A 21,500-nucleotide genomic window follows, 5' to 3' on the forward strand; every position below is an offset into this window, starting at 1 on the left:
GAGATTAAGAGGTGGAAAGGTAAAAGATAAGGGTGAATAGGATTAAGAGGTTAAATTTGAAATGGAGGGATGAGATTAAGAGGTGGGTTGACTTTGGAGAAAGCACAAAGTGAATGAAGAGATAATTGACACTTGTCACATGCCTACAATCTTAGATTATGATCCATGTGAACAAGTTGGAGGGCTAGAATTAAAGAGGAAAATGGTATGTGAATTAAATAAATAAATAAAAGTACTTATTTAATTAATAGAGGAAAGGGCCAGATAAATTTAATAAATAGAAATATTTGTGTTAATTTAGGAAAGGAGGGATCTAAATAAATTAAAATATTTATTTAATTAATAGTGTAAGAGGCTAATGAAGTAATTAAATAAATAAATATATTTATTTAATTAATAGAAGACGTTATGAAAAAATAATTAAATAAAATAAGTATTTATTTAATTAAAGGACAATTTTAGGTGTCTATAGTAGCTTTGATGTTGCTATATCTCAATTAGCTTTCAGGTGCATGCAAAGCTAGCCAATGATTGCATTAGCAACATCAATGCATATGTTACTTGCTTTTGGATGCTAGAGTATAACAAGATGCTTAGTGAATGATACTTAATACATCTGATGGCTTCACATATTTATTCAAATTAACTAGTGAGATAAAATGTAAGGAAGAAAATAACTTGTGTTGATCCTACAACTCTTCTCTCCTAGGCTGACAAGTAACATTCATAGAAATATGTTTCACATTCTACATAATACTCATGGCTTAAATGAAAGTGGGTACAAAATGGGAAAGGATTCTTAGAAAAATGGCAATAGTATTTATAACCATCATGTCAAAGATTTGTGGAAAAGCCATGTTATCCTATTGGAGAATGATGTAAATTTTCACACTGCATAGGTGGTAAATACTCGATGAATGTATGATTTAGTGGTAAAACCTCTCTACACCCACTGCAAGACTTAGGATTTGATTCCAACATTTTATTTTTTGGTATAATATTATCTACTTTGAAAATAGCATCACTATTTTCACCCGTCTCATTGTTCATTTTCACAAGAAATATTCCCTTTTAGCAAATTCTTGACTGAATTTCTCTCATCATATGCTTCCCCATTGATAAATTTGTGTTATATTTCTATAGTATGTGATGACATTCACTTTTGAGATTAACTTGCATAGTTGGCTAAATATTCGATGTTAAGATAGGTCATAATGGCTCTTAAAAAAAAGGTTCCAAACCTAAAATCCTTAAAGGAGACTATCTAAATATGATAGTAAATGGTGTTACTTAACATTTACATTAAGTTTTCTTTTTAAGATAAAAACCTTGAATGGGAACATCAAAATATGTCAGTAAATCATGTAAGTTTGCATTTGAGATAATTTTTGTTTTTTCTTGTTACATGATTCATGTACATTCCATCACAAATATCTATCTTAACATTTCTTTACATAGATTTCTCCATTTATGTGAATATCCATTATGAATGGTACATTTGGACATGTTAGGAACATGAAACTATTACATTTCCTTTTAACTAAAACTATATATTACCTTTCCTTTTAATGTTATCTGCCTAAAATGAAAATTATAAAATACAAATCTAAAATGTACATGACATTTTGAATACAAAATGTTGTGCAGTGAGTTCAACCATAACATGTTGCCTCTAACCAAATCAACAATAATGCAAATTGAACAAGACAATAGCCGAGACCAATGTTCAATAAAATTGTTGTAAGAAAAGTGAAATATAAGACAATTTTTTATTTGTCTAATGGTTGTTTATTGATAGAAAATTCTAATTGTACATAGATAAAAATCAGTTGATGGTCATTTATATATACAAAATTCCAACTGTACAAAGATACAAATCAAATAATGGTCATTTATATATACAAAATTTTAGTTGTACATAGTGTAGTGGTGAAAAATTAGGGTTTCCACAATTAGATATATAAAAACCGCAAATTTTTACTTAGAGACCAATTACATTAAAGAGGGGTAAACCCAATGCATCTAGCCACAAATAAATAAAGATAAGGGTTGATAATTCTATTGGATTTATTGGATTTGAATTGATTTCCCTCTTTTAAATTGAATTGTGAAAATGTTAAAATTTGGGTAAATGTGTTGGAATTGATGTAAAAATGATGAACAGTGAGCTACAATCGTCAGATTGAACCACAAGCTTGGATCTGAGGAATGTAAATGTATTCAGATCTATTCCCAAAAGGAGCTCCTAATTTGTTAGGATTGGGATGGTGGTTTCTCTCGTCCTCCTCACTTTTTACACTCCAATGGGGGATCAATTCATCACTGTAAATAAAGCCAATTTTGAAGATTGCAACTTTGTACCTGTTCCTACACACATTACAGAAATAAAATAGGTTGGGAATAGGGTTTTGCCTTAGGTCAAACCTCGGTTTTGGAATTAAGCATGAAATATAAATGAAATATGATTGAATTCCAGTAATGGAAATATTCTCCTTTTGAGGGAAATGTTGAATAATGATTGAAACATTGATAATATACCTCCTTGTGAAGTTATGTTTGTCTCCACATAAAATTAGGGTTTCATGAAGTCTTCAACAACATAGAACATGAATGTCAACTCCAATGCTTGAATCTTGACCTTATCTCTGCTCCAATGCTTGAAAGAAGATTGATTGCTTGCTCACTTGAATGTAGATCTCACTTTTTCTATATTGAGTGGATGCGAATTCGAATTGATGTCAAAATGAGAGGGGTAGACCTCATTTTATACTTGTCCTTCAAAAAACAACTTAATTTTTTGACATTAACCAACACGAGATCTAGGTACCCACCAGAATGTTGTGACCATTAAGGTGCCTCAAAATAGGTCCCATTTGGGAGGACCGGGGCATTGGGCAATATGGTCTAGGGGATACCAGGGCACTAGTGCCCTGGTCCTAATCAATAAGGCATCAGAAAATGAGGGGAAATGAAGTGTAAGGTGAAACAATGATAAGTTTGCATAATGTGAGCAAAATCAGGGCTCTGATCAGGCCTCGAGACAAGAATACCAAGGTGAGGGCCCAAATGAGAACAAAATTATAAGGGAGTGCAATTTAGGACGCTACACATAGATATGAATCAGATGACAATATTTACAAAAAAAATCACATTTCCAACAATTGCCACAATGAATAGAGATATGTCAAGATCAGCCAATGATATATACAAAAATATTAAAATCATTCTACCCTTCAATAGATTCAATCTAATCCAATGCTCCAACACATTAAATACAAGAAATTGGCCCAAATTCAATCTACTGAACCTTGGGGATAATCCCTACCCTTATAGTGTTAAGTATTGTCTTGTGGTCAACTTCGCAAACTTTCCATAAATTCTTATTAAGTGGTCTACCATGATATTTAATTAATTGAGTATTCAATGCGATAACAAGGTTAGAGTAATGAAGAATAACCATGTGTATCAAAGTCTTTGAACAACCAAACATTTGATTTCTTAATTGGGTACCTTCTAAGGCATGTTCCTATTACAACAACATACCCTATTAGATAATCAATACCCTCCCCATTAGTGATTATGGTGGTCAATATTTTTCCCCTGTACATAAGAGCACAAAAATAAACACGTTCCTTCTTGATGGTTATCATCAACAATAACTACATTCACAGTACCTACATTTTATTGAATGAATAACTTAATTTCAAAAACCATGTAAAATATAAAAAAATTGAGTTAAATTTTTTTATTTCAACTGGTTAATAAATCACAATACCTGGTTCCAGTAGGTCAAATATAAGGTCAAATTTTATCGATACCTTAATTTGGTTTAGTTGTAATTCTTATGGAAATTGATATGTTTCGATAGAAACAAAAGGTCTACAAGATCATTTGTCAATCCACTCTTTTGACTCATAGTCTTCCTGAATGATCTTCTCAATGGTTCAACAACTAGACCTTGAAGTCATACCTTAGGGATTGGACATCCAACTAAGTAGTTATCTTTCATCATGAAGGTTCATTTATTTATCAACCCAGGGTGTATACTTGAAATGGGTCTGCAAAGTATATGCACTAGAAATACTAAATCAGTCACCTTTCATATTGTTGTAAATGAAATGTTGTTGAAGGAAAATGTTGAAAGCAAATAACTGAAATGCTTGAAAGGAAAACTAACTATCTTCTAAGAAACAACTAGGAAAGACAAGACTTTATCCATGATCAACAAATAGGGTTCTACTCAGTTTGCAGTGGCTGCAGGAACAATCGCAGGAGATATTCCAATGGCTACAAGAACAATTTGTGATCAAGATAATGCTAAGTATAGAATGAAAAAGTAACTGATAAAAGAAATCAAGGGAATACTCACTAAGTGGGCCCCCTTAGTAAGAATCCAAACAACTGAATCAAATTCTTGTAACTTAAAGTATCATATTTATAATCCAAAAGCACTTGATAACATAACGACATATTGTTGAAGTTTGTTTCTCAACTAAGCTAGAACTGTATTACAAACGTTGAAACTATTCTTTTCCGACCACCTGTACAAGAGAAGGTGGGAGATTATTTAAAGCATGAAATTCCGAAGTACCTAGCATACCACTCCCAAAGTTCAAGGAGGATGCTTTTATTGAACAAGTATAAAAAGAAGGTGAAGTTACAAGTGCTGAGAATTAGTTAAAGTTTGCTGGAACAACAAAGAGAGAATCTAGCTGCATAACCTCTGTCCTTAATTTACTCCTACAACAAAGGAAATCATTAAGTCTTCAGATAAGTCATAATGAACCATCTTCAACCGCCAGTTGACACTTTCAATGACAATCCTTGTTGTCTCTTTTACCGACCAACAACTCCATGATCTTTATTGTTGAGCATCTTGGACTAGTTCAACATTCTTCTTTAGTCCTGCATGAAATTGTTAATGTGCACAAATATAGGCCTATTTATCTCTATTAGAGTAACATTAAAAATATACATGCAACATTACCATGGATATTCCTCATAGCATAATTACCTATTATATTGCATGAAAAAGGAACATATATCAAACGAGTTCATTTCATATGACCATATCATCAAAACATATAAAGTCTTATCACTTAGAAAAGGTTCTGAACTCAAAAGACATATCTAAACTCCTAATGTCCCAGTAGTGACACATAAACATGGATAAAATAGAGCCATTCTTTTGGCTCATCATTCCCCCCAACCTAAGGTCTTTTTGGTCCTCTAGAAGAAGATGAAGATGTTGCATTCCTTCCTCTTGCTTGAATCCTGTAATCAATGACTTGAGCTTGATTTGAGACTCCTATAACAAGGCTCCAATAAAATACCTTATTATTCTCAAGTTTATCCCATCTAGATTTCTTTGTTGTTTCACAAAATGTATTGGCAAATCTGTTGCAGTCTGGTATTGGGCCTAGAAGCATAGGTGGTTCAAAGAGTAACGAAAGCCAATTATTCATTTTTGTTCGACCCAACTAGAGGTACCACAAATTTCTCTTCAAGGCTGCATAGTAATTATGTAAAGAGTGTGGTTCTGCCCTCTTTAATTCCTTTGTAAGATTGTTCCACCTTCTTTCTATGTGGCCCAGAGCTGACTGTGCCTCAAAGAACCTCATTTATTCAAACTCCTTGTATGCCTCTTCCCTTCATGTTGGGTCTATTGTAAGAACCCTTACTAACTTTGCCCTTAAATCATTGATTTCTACCCTTGGGAATTTTGTCAAACACTTGTCTTGCAAAGTCTGTACTTGCTGTTATGAGTTTTCTGTTTGTATTGTTTGGGTCTTGTACACTGCAATTAATGTTTTGAATGCCTCTAACCATGAAATATTGACTAACAATGTCATAGAAATGATATGCCAATTGATTTTGATGCATATAAGTAACTAAAAATAACAACTACAGCTGCTTGACAAATCATCAAACACTTGGCATGCAAACTAGAAATTATGTGGCAGCAGCATAATGAAGTTTTTATTAGTTATTCTCACACCAAATAGTTACAAAGGTATAACATGTAATTTCCAAAACTTATGACAGCAAAATTAGAGAACCTGATATGTAAAATGCTTGCTGCAAATGATGGTCTCCACTCTTCAATGGACTGCCAATTAAACATGTTCCTGCTGTAGCTACGAATAATTTGCCAATTAAATGCCTGATTTCTTAGTATTGTAGCACGTCACTATTCACACCACTGTAGCGTTTCACTATTAACGGATTACTATAGCGTGAGTACTGTAGCGTCTACTGTAGCGCAGGTACTGTAGCAGCAATTGTATCTTGAAATGATTGCTTCAATTCTGATTTTTAATGGCTGCCAAATGAAACTGTAGGTCTGCAATTGATATATATTCGAAAATATGCATACCCTATATATATTCGAAAATCTGCATACCCTAGATGTCTTCCCTTCTTTTTAAAGCCCAAATAGAACTCCAGAATGAAGCTCTCCTGAAATGCCAAATTCAGTGGATATTTCACCACCTCAAATGGTTGCAACACTGAAGAATTGTCGCTCTCCAATGGCTACTGAATCAGAAACCCTTGGCTTCTTCTCCCAAGTTCATAACAAACAAATATCAATTCTCTGGATGGATGATATAAAATGAGCTCTTAAGTCCCTTTTTATTCTTTCTTATGAGAGCTCGAACACTTTCTTGGCCAATGTGGGATTAAAGACATATTCACACATTATAATATTAAAGTGACTTTATTATTATAAAGTTATAATAACATTAAAATATTTAAATAAATCACTTAAGTCACTTTTAATTAAATTAATTAAATATAAAGTCACCTTTTTTTATTTTATTTTATTTAATGACTTAATAAGAAATTAATTTAATCAATTTCTCCTTATTTCTCCACTTAGCCTTCGGAGAATGTAAAGGCTAAGAATTCCACTAAGATGCTAAAAAGGTGGGGACATTACAGTCCGCCCTTCCTGAAATTGCTTGTCCTCAAGCAACTTCAACTCTGGATGCTGCAAAATCTCCTCATTCTCCCAAGTAGCATCCTCTACTGGCAAATCCTTCCACTTCACCAAATATTCCCGGATGGTACGTCTCCTCAAGTTCCTTTCTCTGAAATCAATGATAGCCTCTGGTATCAAAACAAGTTTTCCCTCATCATCCAGGGGTGGTAGTACTGTAGAAGGCACAATATGATGTCCTAGCGCCTTCTTGATGCGTGACACATGAAAAACGTTGTGTACCTTGCTCTCTACCGGTAAATCTAACTCATAAGCCACCTCTCCCACTTTCCTGATAATCCTAAATGGACCATAGTATCCTGGCTTAAGTTTCTCGGCACCACTCTTCTTGAGAGTGGATTGACGGTAAGGCTGCAACATAAGATACACCATATCTCCAACCTCAAAAGTCCGCTCAGTCCTCTTCTGATTTGCATACTGCTTCTGTTGATTCTGTGCCTTAGTTATATTATCCTTGAGAGTCTTAACAATGTCTTGACTCTCCTGTAACAAATCACCTGCACTGGGCACTCTACTGTCACTCAAAAGAAGATCCATAAAATTGGGTGCCTCATACCCATATAGGGCCATAAAGGGTGACATCTGAATAGACATGTGATAAGTGGTATTGTAGCAATACTCACAGAGATAAATCCACTTTACCCATGCCTTTTGTTGCCCTGCTATATAATTTCTGAGATATCCCTCCATCCATTTGTTCACTATCTCCGTCTGACCATCTGTCTGAGGGTGGTAGCTAGTACTCGGAGTGAGCTCTGTCGCACACAACCTGAATAGCTCCTGCCAAAAGTGACTCATAAACCTGTTGTCCCTGTCACTCACAATGCTCTGAGGTAAGCCATGTAATCTGAATATCTCCTTGAAGAACAACTCTGCCACCTGCGTAGCAGTGTATGTAGCAGTGATTGGAAAAAAGTGTGCAAAATTTGTAAGGCGATCCACAACCACATATATGCAGTCCCTGCCTTGGGCTCTAGGCAATCCTGTGATGAAGTCCATAGACAAACACTCCCACTTCCTATCAGGAATCGGAAGTGGCTGAAGTAAACTGGCTGGATAGGAGTGTTCTTGCTTATTCTGTTGGCAGGTGGGACACTCCCTAACATACTGAAGTACCTCTGCTTTGAGCCTTTTCCATGTGAAGCGCTCTCTAATCTGCCGGTATGTCTTGTAGAAACCAGGATGTCCTACCATAGGTGAATCATGAAAAGATTTCAGAACCATCCTCCTCACTGCTGATCCTGGAACCAAAAATATTCGCCCTTTGTAAATGATGAGCTCATTCACAAGGGTGTATCTGCTGTCCTGAATAGTCCCATCTATGAATCCAGCTGCCCAAGTATCCTTTGCATACTCTGCAAGGATCAAGTGTCTCCAATCCTCCGATATGTCTGTCAATAAGCTCAAATGGGGCCGACGTGATAAGGCATCAACAACTACATTCTGTGTCCCCTTAAAATATGTAATGTCAAAGTCATAGGACTGTAACTTGCTCACCCACTTCTACTGCCTATCATTGAGATCTCGCTACCCCAAAAAGTATTTTAGGCTATTATGGTTGGTTTTGATAGAAAATTTGCTACCTACCAAATATTGCCTGAATTTAGCCAAAGCATGCATAATAGCTAACATCTCCTTATCATAAATGCTGAAGCTCCGCTCTGGCCCTCTCAATTTCCTGCTCTCATAAGCAATAGGGTGCTTCTCCTGCATAAGCACCGCTCCAATTCCCTCCCCGGAAGCATCACAGTGTAGCTCAAAAGGTTTGCTGAAATCTGGTAATGCTAACATTGGACAAGAAGTCATCAACTCCTTAAATTTCTCAAAACACTCCTGTGCCTCAGGAGTCCACAAGAAAGCTCCCTTTCTCATCAAATCTATCAAGGGTGCTGCATGCCTAGAATATCCATCCACAAACCTCCTGTAGAAACCACATAATCCCAGAAAGCCCCTCAACTATGTAAGGTTCACCGGTGAAGGCCACTCCACAATGGCACAAATCTTTTCAGGATCCATGCGTACGCCCTCTGCACTGATGATGTGACCCAAGTACAACAACTCTGTCATGCCCAAATCACACTTCGACTCCTTTGCATACAAGGATTCTCTGCCCAATATATCCAACACCGTGTCAAGGTGAACCAAGTGCTCCTCCCAAGATCTACTGTACACCAAGATATCATCGAAGAAGACAAGAACAAATTTCCTCAACTGAGGATGGAAAACCCGATTCATTGTTGCCTGAAAAGTAGCAGGTGCGTTAGTTAGCCCAAATGGCATAACTACAAACTCAAAATGGCCACAATGACATCTAAAGGCTGTCTTCTCAATGTCCTGCTCTCTAACTCTAATCTGGTGATAACCTGATCTCAAATCTATCTTCGAGAAGAAGCAAGCTCCATGAAGCTCATCTATCAACTCATCGATCCTAGGAATGGGGTACCTGTTTTTAATTGTCTTCCTATTAAGCACCTTGTAATCAATGCACATCCTCAATGTCCCATCCTTCTTCTTCACTAAGACCACTGAAGAAGCGAAAGGAGACTTACTTGGTCTAATGTGGCCCATAGCAAGTAACTCCTTTACGATTTTCTCAATTTCATCCTTCAACCTCTTCGGATGCCTGTAAGGTGTAATCATGATGGGTTTAGCCCCCTCCTCTAACTCAATGATGTGCTCAATACCCCTGTCTGGTGGTCTACCTGGTGGAATGTCACTGAACACCTTAGAGTGTTTAACTCTAAGCTCCTGAATATCAGGAGGATATTCAATCTTCTGCTGTCCATCCTGTGATGGCATCAACATGAACTTTGCTGCCCACTCTACCTGATCATGTCGAATCAATCTAGCCATCCTCCGGAAAGAAACCATCTTGAGATCACTGTCCCTGATTGCCTTAAGAATATGTGTCTTCCCATTCACTTTAAACCTCATCTCCATCTCCTTGAGGTTAAGAGTGAACTCCCCAATATCATGCAACCAACTCATCCCAAGGACTATATCTGTATCTCCCATAGGCACAACATAGAAATCTACCTTAAAGTCATAATTATTAACTTTTAATGGGAGTCCAGTGATCTAACGATCACATTTGAGGACATAGCCATCAGCTACCCTCACTCTAATTCCCCCAAACTCCTCTATTTCTATGCCACGCTTCTCCACCATCCTAGCATCAATGAAATTATGAGTGGCACCTGTATCAACCAGAGTTATGACTCACTGTCCAGCAAGCACTCCTCTCATCCGGAATGACCCTTCCTGCCTAATACTTGTGAGACGAGCTTCCCTAAGTTGCCCATCTCCTTCCCCATCCTTGGACTCCATTTTAGACAAGTTTTTAGCCTTGTCTTCCTCTTTTTCACCATCTATTTCCTCTATATCAGACTGCTGGTCTGAATTATCTGATTCTGATTCCTCATAGTATGCCCACATAACTCTGTTAGCTTTGCCCTTTGGTCTAAGAGGACAATCATGGTTTGCATCATAGGGTCCTTTACAGTAGAAACACAATTTTTTCTTCCTCAAATCATTTAATGTTTCCCTGTCAAAAGGTGTTGGAGTTTTATCTTTAGAATCATTTTTAAAATCAGTCCTCTCTGGTTTTTTATAAAATGGTTTGTTATCCTTACTAGAAGATGCTCCTTTGGACTGAAATTTGTTTGTTGGGACTGCATGTTCCATACTTCTTGCCTTTTTCATAGCTTCCTGTAAAGAAATAGGATCAAATGCCTTTATCCAACCTCTCAGTGGTTCGGATAGGCCCTCAATGAAAAGAACTATCAATCTACGCTCTGAAATGTTTGGCACCATGACTGCCAACCGCTAAAATTCACCAATGAAATACTCCAAGTTGCTTGTTTGTTTTAGTTGTGCTAAGTCCCGGAAGTAAACCTCTGGATCTTTCTTGTCAAATCTTTCAACCAACCTTTCCACGAAGTCCTGGTACTCTGTCACCTGATTATGCTAAAGTGTTACCATACCATGGTACCACCAATCATGTGCTACTCCCTCCAAATGCAAAGTGGCGTATTTGATAGCTTCAATCTCTGTCATTGGCCTCAGTGCCAAAAATGTGTCAAGCTTATGAATCCAAGCTTGAGCTGTCATCTTACCACTCCCATCAAATGTAGGCATAGTAAGCTTGCTTGTAACTCTATTTAGCTCACTATTTTGACCTCTAGGCCTCCTATCCTATCTGAGTGACCTGTAATGCTCTCTCCTTTGATTAACAAATCTCTCGAATGTCATCCTCTCTCGCACCTGTGGAGTTAATAAATCCCATTCGTCATTCGCAGCCATGAGGATATCTGCGAACATCTCCTCTCCTGGTTCTCCTGTAGGTGCTACCTCAGGCTCATCTCTAATGAACGTAGGACGTGTAGGCCTGTTTGATGTCCTGGAATGAGTCCTATGAGCTCTAGGTGACCCCACTGCACTCCTGTTATCCCCTTGCTCCTGATTCTGTCTGTCTTGTGGGTTCATGCGCTCAATCATGGTGGTGAGTGCCTGCAAGGCCTGAGCCATCTGTTGCTGTCCTGTAGCCATTACTCTGAAAAATTCCCTTGTTTCTTGCTCCTCATTCCTATCGCCTCTGGGTGGGCTACCCCCTTGCCTGTCACCCATGGTGCCCGACTGCCTATCAAATTCTTGTTCCCTGTCAAACAAAGCTCGCCTGCGAGTGTAATATCTGTGAGAGCCAACCTCGGGCGGCTGCATGTGATTGCTAAACCCTCAGGATGGCAAGATTTAGCTCTGATACCAATGTAAGAACCCTTACTAACTTTTCCCTTAAATCATTGATTTCTACCCTTGGGAATTTTGTCAAACACTTGTCTTGCAAAGTCTGTACTTGCTGTTATGAGTTTTCTGTTTGTATTGTTTGGGTCTTGTACACTGCAATTAATGTTTTGAATGCCTCTAACCATGAAAGATTGACTAACAATGCCATAGAAATGATATGCCAATTGATTTTGATGCATATAAGTAACTAAAAATAACAACTACAGCTGCTTGACAAATCATCAAACACTTGGCATGCAAACTAGAAATTATGTGGCAGCAGCATAATGAAGTTTTTATTAGTTATTCTCACACCAAATAGTTACAAAGGTATAACATGTAATTTCCAAAACTTATGATAGCAAAATTAGAGAACCTGATATGTAAAATGCTTGCTGCAAATGATGGTCTCCACTCTTCAATGGACTGCCAATTAAACACGTTCCTGCTGTAGCTACGAATAATTTGCCAATTAAATGCTTGATTTCTTAGTACTGTAGCACGTCACTATTCATGCCACTGTAGCATTTCACTATTAACGGATTACTGTAGCACGAGTACTGTAGTGTCTACTATAGCGCGGTTACTGTAGCGTCTACTGTAGCGCGGGTACTGTAGTAGCAATTGTATCTTGAAATGATTGCTTCAATTCTGATTTTTAATGGCTGCCAAATGAAACTGTATGTCTGCAATTGATATATATTCAAAAATCTGCATACCCTATATATATTCAAAAATCTGCATACCCTAGATGTCTTCCCTTCTTTTTAAAGCCCAAATAGAACTCCAGAATGAAGCTCTCCTGAAATGCCAAAGTCAGTGGATATTTCACCACCTAAAATGGTTGCAACACTGAAGAATTTCCGCTCTCCAATGGCTGACTGAATCAGAAACCCTTGGCTTCTTCTCCCAAGTTCATAACAAACAAATATCAATTCTCTGGATGGATGATATAAAATGAGCTCTTAAGTCCCTTTTTATTCTTTCTTATGAGAGCTCGAACACTTTCTTGGCCAATGTGGGATTAAAGACATATTCACACATTATAATATTAAAGTGACTTTATTATTATAAAGTTACTTTATAACTTTATAATAACATTAAAATATTTAAATAAATCACTTAAGTCACTTTTAATTAAATTAATTAAATATAAAGTCACCTTTTTTTATTTTATTTTATTTAATGACTTAAGAAGAAATTAATTTAATCAATTTCTCCTTATTTCTCCACTTAGCCTTCGAAGAATGTAAAGGCTAAGAACTCCACTGAGATGCTAAAAAGGTGGGGACATTACATCTATAGTCAAGATTATACATCACTCTCTACCAATCATAATAAAGTTTCCTGGGATTATCACTCTCTGCTCTTATTGGCAAAGGAATTGTGAGTTCTTCCTCTTGATAGGTCTTATGTTCTTCACCCCTTGCATGTTCATTTTGAATCTAGGACATTAGTGCTCTTAGATGTATGCCACCAATATATAATAGAGGGATACATTCTCTATCATGAGGTGAAGCATAATTGTGCAAAAAAAAGTCACAAAGTAAGTTTCTAATTACAACAAGAGAGTCTTGATAAACCTGATAAAATTATTGTGCAGTTCTCAAGGAGTGATCTCGATCTGAAATAATCCTAGACATTTTGAAAGTGAGAAAATGTTCCTTTAAATACATTGCATAGACCTTAGGTGATGATCTATGCTCAAGGATGTTGGGCACCATGGTCACCACAGTGTCTATTTTCCCCTTAAGAGCGACAATCTCCTCATCCATCTTCTTGAATTCTTTTTATAGCTAACACTTCTCATTTTCCCATTCTGCTTCCTTGTCCAACATGTCCTGATATAGATCTAATGCAACTGACATCCAAGAAAAAGGAGTAGGCCTATGCCTAACTACTCAGAGTTTCTCTTTTCCTTTCCTATTCATCTATTCCTTAGTTAACTGTGCTTGCTCTGCTACTTGTGCATTAACTTGTTCTCTTGCAGAAGTTTCTTTTTGCCCCATTTCATCTTCCTGCTCTCCTGCAGAGGTTGCTTGTTGTTCTGCTATAGGAGTCTGGTGTATTGTTTCTGTGTAGGGGAAAAAAAAGCGAGACTAGGTTAATCATGCCCTAATCCTACCTTTTGACACACATTACGGAATACGAAAGAGCCTAGAGATATCGCACAATTGGCTACTTCTTTTGGTGAAAGAGAGAGCCACGGGATATCTATTAGGATTTCTATTCCCTTGTTGAAATTGTAAGATCAAGTAATGCAAGTTCAAACCCTAATCTCAAAATGCAAGTATGAACTAATAACAAGATTGCAGAATTGAGATTAAACAATGAACAGCTGTAAGTGTAAGGATAAAATAAGAATGCAAATATGTACCCGGAGTCGAAATCAGACTGAAAATGTTCGGGACGGGGGCGCGGGCGCCACTGTCCTGAAAACTGCACCGGAAACCACTGTTCTGCACCCTGAAACACTGTCGGAAAGTTGTCGGAAAGCTGTCTGTCCGGAGGACCAGGGCGCCCAGCGCCTCTGTCCTAGGGACCAGGGCGCCCAGCGCCCCTGTCCTGGCAGGACTAGGGCGCCCAGCGCCCCTGTCCCGGTCTTCTGAGCCAACACCACGGCCAAGCATTGTCTTTCTATCGCAGAATATCGGGTCTCATAATCGAGTAAAGTACGACTTATGTAATACACCGGACACTCCTTACCATCTTTATCATGTTGTGCTAACAATGCTGCGAGAGCATGAGAAGAAGCAGCTGTATATAGGATAAAGGGTTTAGAAGGTTCGGCAGGTTGAAGAATAGGAGGACTAGCCAAATACACTTTTAAATCTTCAAATGCTTGCTGACAATCCTCATTCCACTGAAAAGTGATATCCTTTTTAAGAAGTTGAGTAAAAGGAAAGGTACGATCAGCAAGTTGAGACACAAACCTACGAATAGCTTGAATCTTTCCTTGTAAGCTTTTAAGTTGAGATACATTTCGAGGAGGTGGCATGTTAACAATAGCATCTATTTTCTTAGTATCCACCTCAATCCCACAATGCAAAACTATAAATCCTAATAGTTTCCCACTATCCACACCAAAAATGCATTTTCGGGGATTCAAGCGCATGTGATATTTACGAATTCTTTCAAAAATTTGTCGAAGGATTTTAACATGATCCATGCGAAGAAAAGATTTGGCCAGAATATCATCAACATAATCCTCTAAAATCTTATGCATATAATCATCAAAGATAAGGGTCATCGCTCGTTGATAAGTTGCACCGGCGTTTTTAAGTCCAAAAGGCATCATTATCCAACAAAACGTACCCCAAGGAGTGGTGAAAGCGGTTTTGAATTGATCTTGAGGGTTAATAAAAATTTGATTGTAGCCTGAAAAACCATCCATGAAGGATAACAAGGCATGTCCTGCCGTAGAATCAACTATCATGTCAATGTTTGGAAGAGGGATATCATCTTTTAAAGAAGCCTTATTTAGATCCCGAAAGTCGGTACACATTCTTATTTTGTTATCTGGTTTAGCCACAGCGACAATGTTTGAAATCCATGGGGAATAGTCAATAGGGCGGATAAATCCAGCCTCCAATAACTTTTCAATCTCAGGTTTAACAAGCAGAGCTATCTTAGGGTTCATTTTTCGAATCTTTTGTTTCACGGGCTTAGCATCAGGAACTAAGACAATATTATGAGTAACGATCTTAGGATCTATACCAGGCATGTCAGAATATGCCCAAGCAAAGATCTCAGGGAATTCATGCAATAGTTCTTCATATTGTTTCTGTTCCTCTTCATCCAAACATTTTCCAATTTTAATGACTTTCTCTTTATTGCAAGGATCCATCTTAACATCAGTGGTGTCACTTATGAGGAGATTACTTTGTTGAGGAGTATCCTTTAACTGAGGGAATTCTTTCACAATCTCGTCATTATCAATCTCTTTTCCAAAATAGGCTTCAGTGTTCAAACAATACGGGAGTCCCCTATTGTGATGATAACGAGGAAGAGTGTCATAGGCTCCCAAGAACTCAGCTAAAGCATCGTCGGTAGGGAATATATCTAGAGCACAATCACCCGAAGAATCCTCATCAATATACTCAGGGTGTTGTATTGATAAAGATGTAGAGATAGCATTAACACTAATGCATGGTCTTTTAGAGGCTTTAGTACGTCTGCAGGGATTATAACCAAGTCCAAAGGCATAATGTTGAAAATTAGTCTCTAGGGGAACTCTAATCCCTTGTTCATTAGCACCACAACCTTTTCCATGATACCCATGCTTAGCAAAAATGCGAAAACCACGACCATAGCGATCAGCCATTTCAGGAAGAGAAGGTGGTTTTTCGTAAGACAAAGAATCAAACTCTTCATAGTTATAGATGTGAGAAGAGGAAGTTTGAGAAGCGGCCACAAAATTATTACTCATAGCTTCAGGCAGGGTTGATTGTTTTTTAGTTTCTTCTTTCTTTTCAACTTTGTGATTTTCAGCTTCTTCCTTCTTTTCAACTTTAAGTTCTCTAGAAGGAATCTTATATTCACCCACAAAGGTAGGATTAAAATCAAGAGATCCCCAATCATCTTCTGCGAGAACCTTCTCAGGATCAAAATCCTTTTTATGTGTAGTTTCAAGTCGAGAAGGATTTTCTTCAAGAGATCCTAATTCATCCAAAGGATTTTGATCATCGGAAAGCGAAGACTCATCGATAGGTTTCTTGTTTAAAGAGTCATCACTAGACGAGGATGGCTTAGAAGAATCTCCTCTGGAATTAGATGTTTGTAGACAAGCTTGAAAATTAGTATCTCCCATCAAAGTATATGTCTTATTGTTATAAATGAATTTAACTTGTCTATGCAATGTAGAGGGGACAGCTTGCATGCTGTGAATCCAAGGCCTCCCTAATAACAAGTTGTATGTTAAATTTCCTGGCATAACATGGATAGGAGTAGGCAAAGTAACAGGTCCTACTGTGAGAGGTAAGGTGATGATACCCAATGAAGTCTTAGCCACATTATCAAAGCCACGAATGGAACGAGAGTCAGGCTCCATAAGAGATGTATCCACATTCATCTTATGCAATAGATTGATGCTACACACATTAAGGCCAGAGCCATTATCTACTAGTGTTCGTCTTATAGCAGTGTCTTTCATGACAACCACAATCATCAAGGGATCATATTGTTGTTGGACTTCACCAGTAGGCAACTCATCTTGCGTAAACACAATTTGAGGTTTAGGATTCATCACGGAGTTAACAAAAGATGCTATATTACTAGATGTATTCGGTGGAGGAACATTCAAATCTTTCAAGGCATCTTGTAACATTCCATGATAAGCAGAAGAAGTTTGAATCAAATCCCAAAGGGATATCTTAGCAGGGGTAGCTTTGAGTTGTTCTATGAGATCATATTCCTTACCCATAACTTGCGAAATACGGGGAGCTTGAGGGAGAATTGGTTGAGGATTAGGAAGAGAGACTGGAATAACAGGAGGAGGATTAGGTTGCCTATTATTTCTGGTATGATAGGTATGGGCAACCGCATGATAACTCTCTCTAGTTATTTGCTTAGCATAATTGTAAGGACTTATAGGTTTTCTTCCTTGTACGGTGATGATTGGTTTATTCGGAGTACAAAAGGAATCATGATCATACCTCCCTTGGACAGTAAGGAGAGGAGTCTTAGGAATTTGAAAGGTGGGAGAAGGATAAGCACCTTGGACTTCAAAGAGAGGTTTGTTATATTCATTCAAATTTATCATGTTAACCAATTTAGAGGTCTTGTTTTTGTTTAAAGGTTTCGACAAAGCCACAAAGTCATCAAGAGCATCATCCAACAAAGCATGATCATATCAATTAAAAGGTTTGTCTTTTGATTCAAAAGGAGACATCTCCTCATAGAGGGGATTATTGAAAACAACCATGTTACTAGATTCAAGGGAAGAGTGGATAGGAATGTATCCTTGAGAGGAATCATTCGACTTATCTTTCTCATCACACCTAAATGGCATAGTAACAAGGTTTATGAGTTTTTGGTAAAATGAAGGTTTAGCATCCTTAGGGTTTAAAAACTCATCTAAAGCTTCATCTAGTTCATCTTGGCTATACTCATAATAATCATCAAATGCATGAACATTTTGCAAATAAAAATCTGACATTTTGAAAAGGTTGCATAAAATTTAAACACACAATGCAAAGAAACACAAGTTCTCTCTCTTTTTTTTTTTTTTTTTTAATGAAATGAAATGAAAACACACTAAATCTAGATCTAGATCTAACACATGCAATGCAAGAGGAAGCAATGATAGATTCACGTCGGGTTCACCAAAATGTGTAGGGGAAAAAAAAGCGAGACTAGGTTAATCATGCCCTAATCCTACCTTTTGACACACATTACAGAATACGAAAGAGCCTAGAGATATCGCACAATTGGCTACTTCTTTTGGTGAAAGAGAGAGCCATGAGATATCTATTAGGATTTCTATTCCCTTGTTGAAATTGTAAGATCAAGTAATGCAAGTTCAAACCCTAATCTCAAAATGCAAGTATGAACTAATAACAAGATTGCAGAATTGAGATTAAACAATGAACAGCTGTAAGTGTAAGGATAAAATAAGAATGCAGATATGTACCCGGAGTCGAAATCGGACTGAAAATGTTTGGGACGGGGGCACGGGCGCCACTGTCTTGAAAACTGCACCGGAAACCACTGTTCTGCACCCTGAAACACTGTCGGAAAGTTGTCGGAAAGCTGTCTGTCCGGAGGACCAGGGCGCCCAGCGCCTCTGTCCCAGGGACCAGGGTGCCCAGCGCCCCTGTCCTGGCAGGACCAGGGCACCCAGCGCCCCTGTCCCGGTCTTCTGAGCTGCAACTTCACACAGGGTTCTGTCTCAGCCTTCTTTCTCCGGATCTGTGTCCCGCGGCGTCGTCCGAATCCCGAAACCTGCAATAATATCTGAAAAGGGGGAGGGGCGGCTATATAGGGTTTTGCCTTAGTCAAACCCCCACTTCGGTGATTTCCACCTCCACGAATAGCCAAGTTGTTTTGTAAAATGTATTGTGTGTGCAGACCTAGTGTGTGTGCAAGGTCCAAAATGCAAGAAAGCAAACTAGAGCAACCTAGAAAGTAAACCCTAATTGCTTGTGAATGATAATGTAAATGCTCTAAATCAAGATGCAATGTGATCTAAAGCATGAATAAATGATGTATCAAAGCTTATGCAAAGACATGAAAACAATACGAAATCATACCCAACCCTCAAGGGAGGAGTACAAGCCAATCTTCAGTCGGTAATCTCCTATTGTTCTTCAATGTCTCCCAAGCCCTAAGTGGATGAATGAATTTGATAGAAGCTTGATAAAATGATGTTGAGTGTTGTTGAAGTCCTCAAAGATCTGCTCTTTCGCTGCATATGAAGTTCCTGGAAACAAAATCCCATCCCCTTCAAATGAGGAAAGAGAGCTTTTATGTATGAAACCCTAGGTCGTAAATTCGTATTTTGGCCGACCTAGAGATTGAATCTCCCACCAATTTCTTGGGGTTAAGCTTTATTTTATGATTGGATCGTGCTCCCAAAATTTCGGGAAAAATGTCCCGGACCATGTTGCACGGGCGCCATGGTCCCGACAACTTTTCACCAAATTTTCAGGGCCGTCGGATATGATGATTTTAGAGAGAATCCCGAAGTTACAAGTGATTTTGAGATGTTTAGACCCCGAAACCAAGCCCCCAAGTTCGAAATAGGACTTAATTAGGGTTTTTGATTAAGTGGTGTATTGGAAGAATAAAATGCGAAGGGCACGCTTTAGTGAAAGGGCCCAACTTTATGATGTAGAAAATGATGAAATAGGGCCTTAGACCTAATTAATTTGATTAATTAAGTGCTTAAGGAGAAATGCAATGCAGAATGCAAAATGCGCTAAGGCGGGTGCTAAACTAGGTGCGAAATTGTACCACCCTAGCGAGTGCGTACAATTTACGACGCTACATTTAGCCCCCACTTTAGCGGTCATATGAGTACTACGTGCATATGCAAGCTAAAGTACAGAAAAGTAAACATTATTTGAAAAAGGATATATCCATAAGTCATCGGACGAAGCCCCCAGCGGTATCTGCAGTACACAGTTAGGAACCGCACCCTACAAAACAAACGTTAGATCACAAAATCACCTAATGCTTACTAGGGAAAGTGATGAAATCTGTGAGTAGCTATATGCCCCCCCCTGTTTCGACTTGCTTATTTAGGGAGGTGAAATAGGGTAGCATGTTTACTTGCGACAAATTGTGTAATAGAGTATTGATGAGGGGTGTTCACTAAATAGGCTTCATCAGAGCACTTTTTGGAACATCCTGAGAGTAGGAGAAGGAAAATACGATTCCAACGCAACAAACGGCTCGAAAATCGCATCTCCCAAACTCAAGTTATGATAAAATGAATGATAGATGAAAAATTAGGGTTTCAAGAAGTAAGAATAAACAAACGAGAGTATATACTTCGAAAGTGACACTTGTATTCGTCACTTTGTCGATTTTAGGATACTATTCAGTGCAGCGGAGCCCACCTAGCCATCACCATGCCTTCACGATGACCGGAGCGTCCCACGAGGATCGAGATCCTGCGCCAGGCCGTGATCGACGACGAGCCTTACCTTTTTCCTTACAAGTAGAAACCCTAGCTTTTATGGAAAGTTTCATTGGAACATTTCCACCGGTGGCTACAGGAGTTGACTCAACATTTCTAGGGGTTACCTCTGCTGCAGGAAAATTTGCAGGAGGAACATCCTTAGAGCTTGAGGCTCTAGGAGTAGATTTCCTTTTATTTATATAAACCCTAGTCTCTCTTTCAGAAGCCCTTTGTTGACCCTTATAATCTTCTACCCTAAATTCCCGAATTGAGGCAAATTCCTCCTATGATAATTGAGAAACATCCCTCAATGACCGTTCAACTAATAATTTAATTAAACAATGGTGAAAGAGCGAATTTGACCTACCTCTTTGAGTTTCAGTGGCCATGTTCACCAAAAGGTTATACAACACATTTGGGATGTTCATCCTAATTCCATGCTTGAGATGGTTGAGAAACTTAAAGTGAATTGAGTGCATACAAGACTGCCTCCCCTCATAGGTCAAATATTTAATTATGTGAATAGTTTTCGCCATCCATTTGTCTGGTAAAGAAATTCTTCTAGCCCCTTGCTTGTCAACAATCAATACACGATCACCAGGTCTTGTGAATTCTTCTCTAGCACTCCTAGCATCCTTATATTCTGGGTACTTCTCTCCTTCAACTGGAAAACTTGTCACCTCTACAGTTCTTTCTTTAGTGGCTAGAACTCTCAGACCTTTAACATTTGCTTCACCACTAGAGAATGTCATGGCAAACTCAGTGGCTATATCTTTGTTAAAATCATTCGGCTTTAGAAAATAATTCAACCATCCAGTCTGAACAAATTCTTGACCACATTCTTGGTCTTGCAAAATGAAGGTATGGATTGTAGGTTCGTGTCTTATCAAAGAACCTCCCATTATGCTCTTCCAGCTCAACTTTTGCATGTTGGTATTATGGATGACTTCGTCATGTGTTGCATTGGTTTTGTCATTGATGTCAACACTTATCTTCTTGGAGGTCTACATTTTTTTTTGGTACTACGATTATATTGGCTTATTGTTGAACCAACAATATGGTTCATCAATATGGTTAGTGGCTTATGCACAGTCA

This window comes from Cryptomeria japonica, chromosome 1 (genome assembly GCF_030272615.1).
Source record: "Cryptomeria japonica chromosome 1, Sugi_1.0, whole genome shotgun sequence".
Taxonomy (NCBI): Eukaryota; Viridiplantae; Streptophyta; class Pinopsida; order Cupressales; family Cupressaceae; genus Cryptomeria; species Cryptomeria japonica.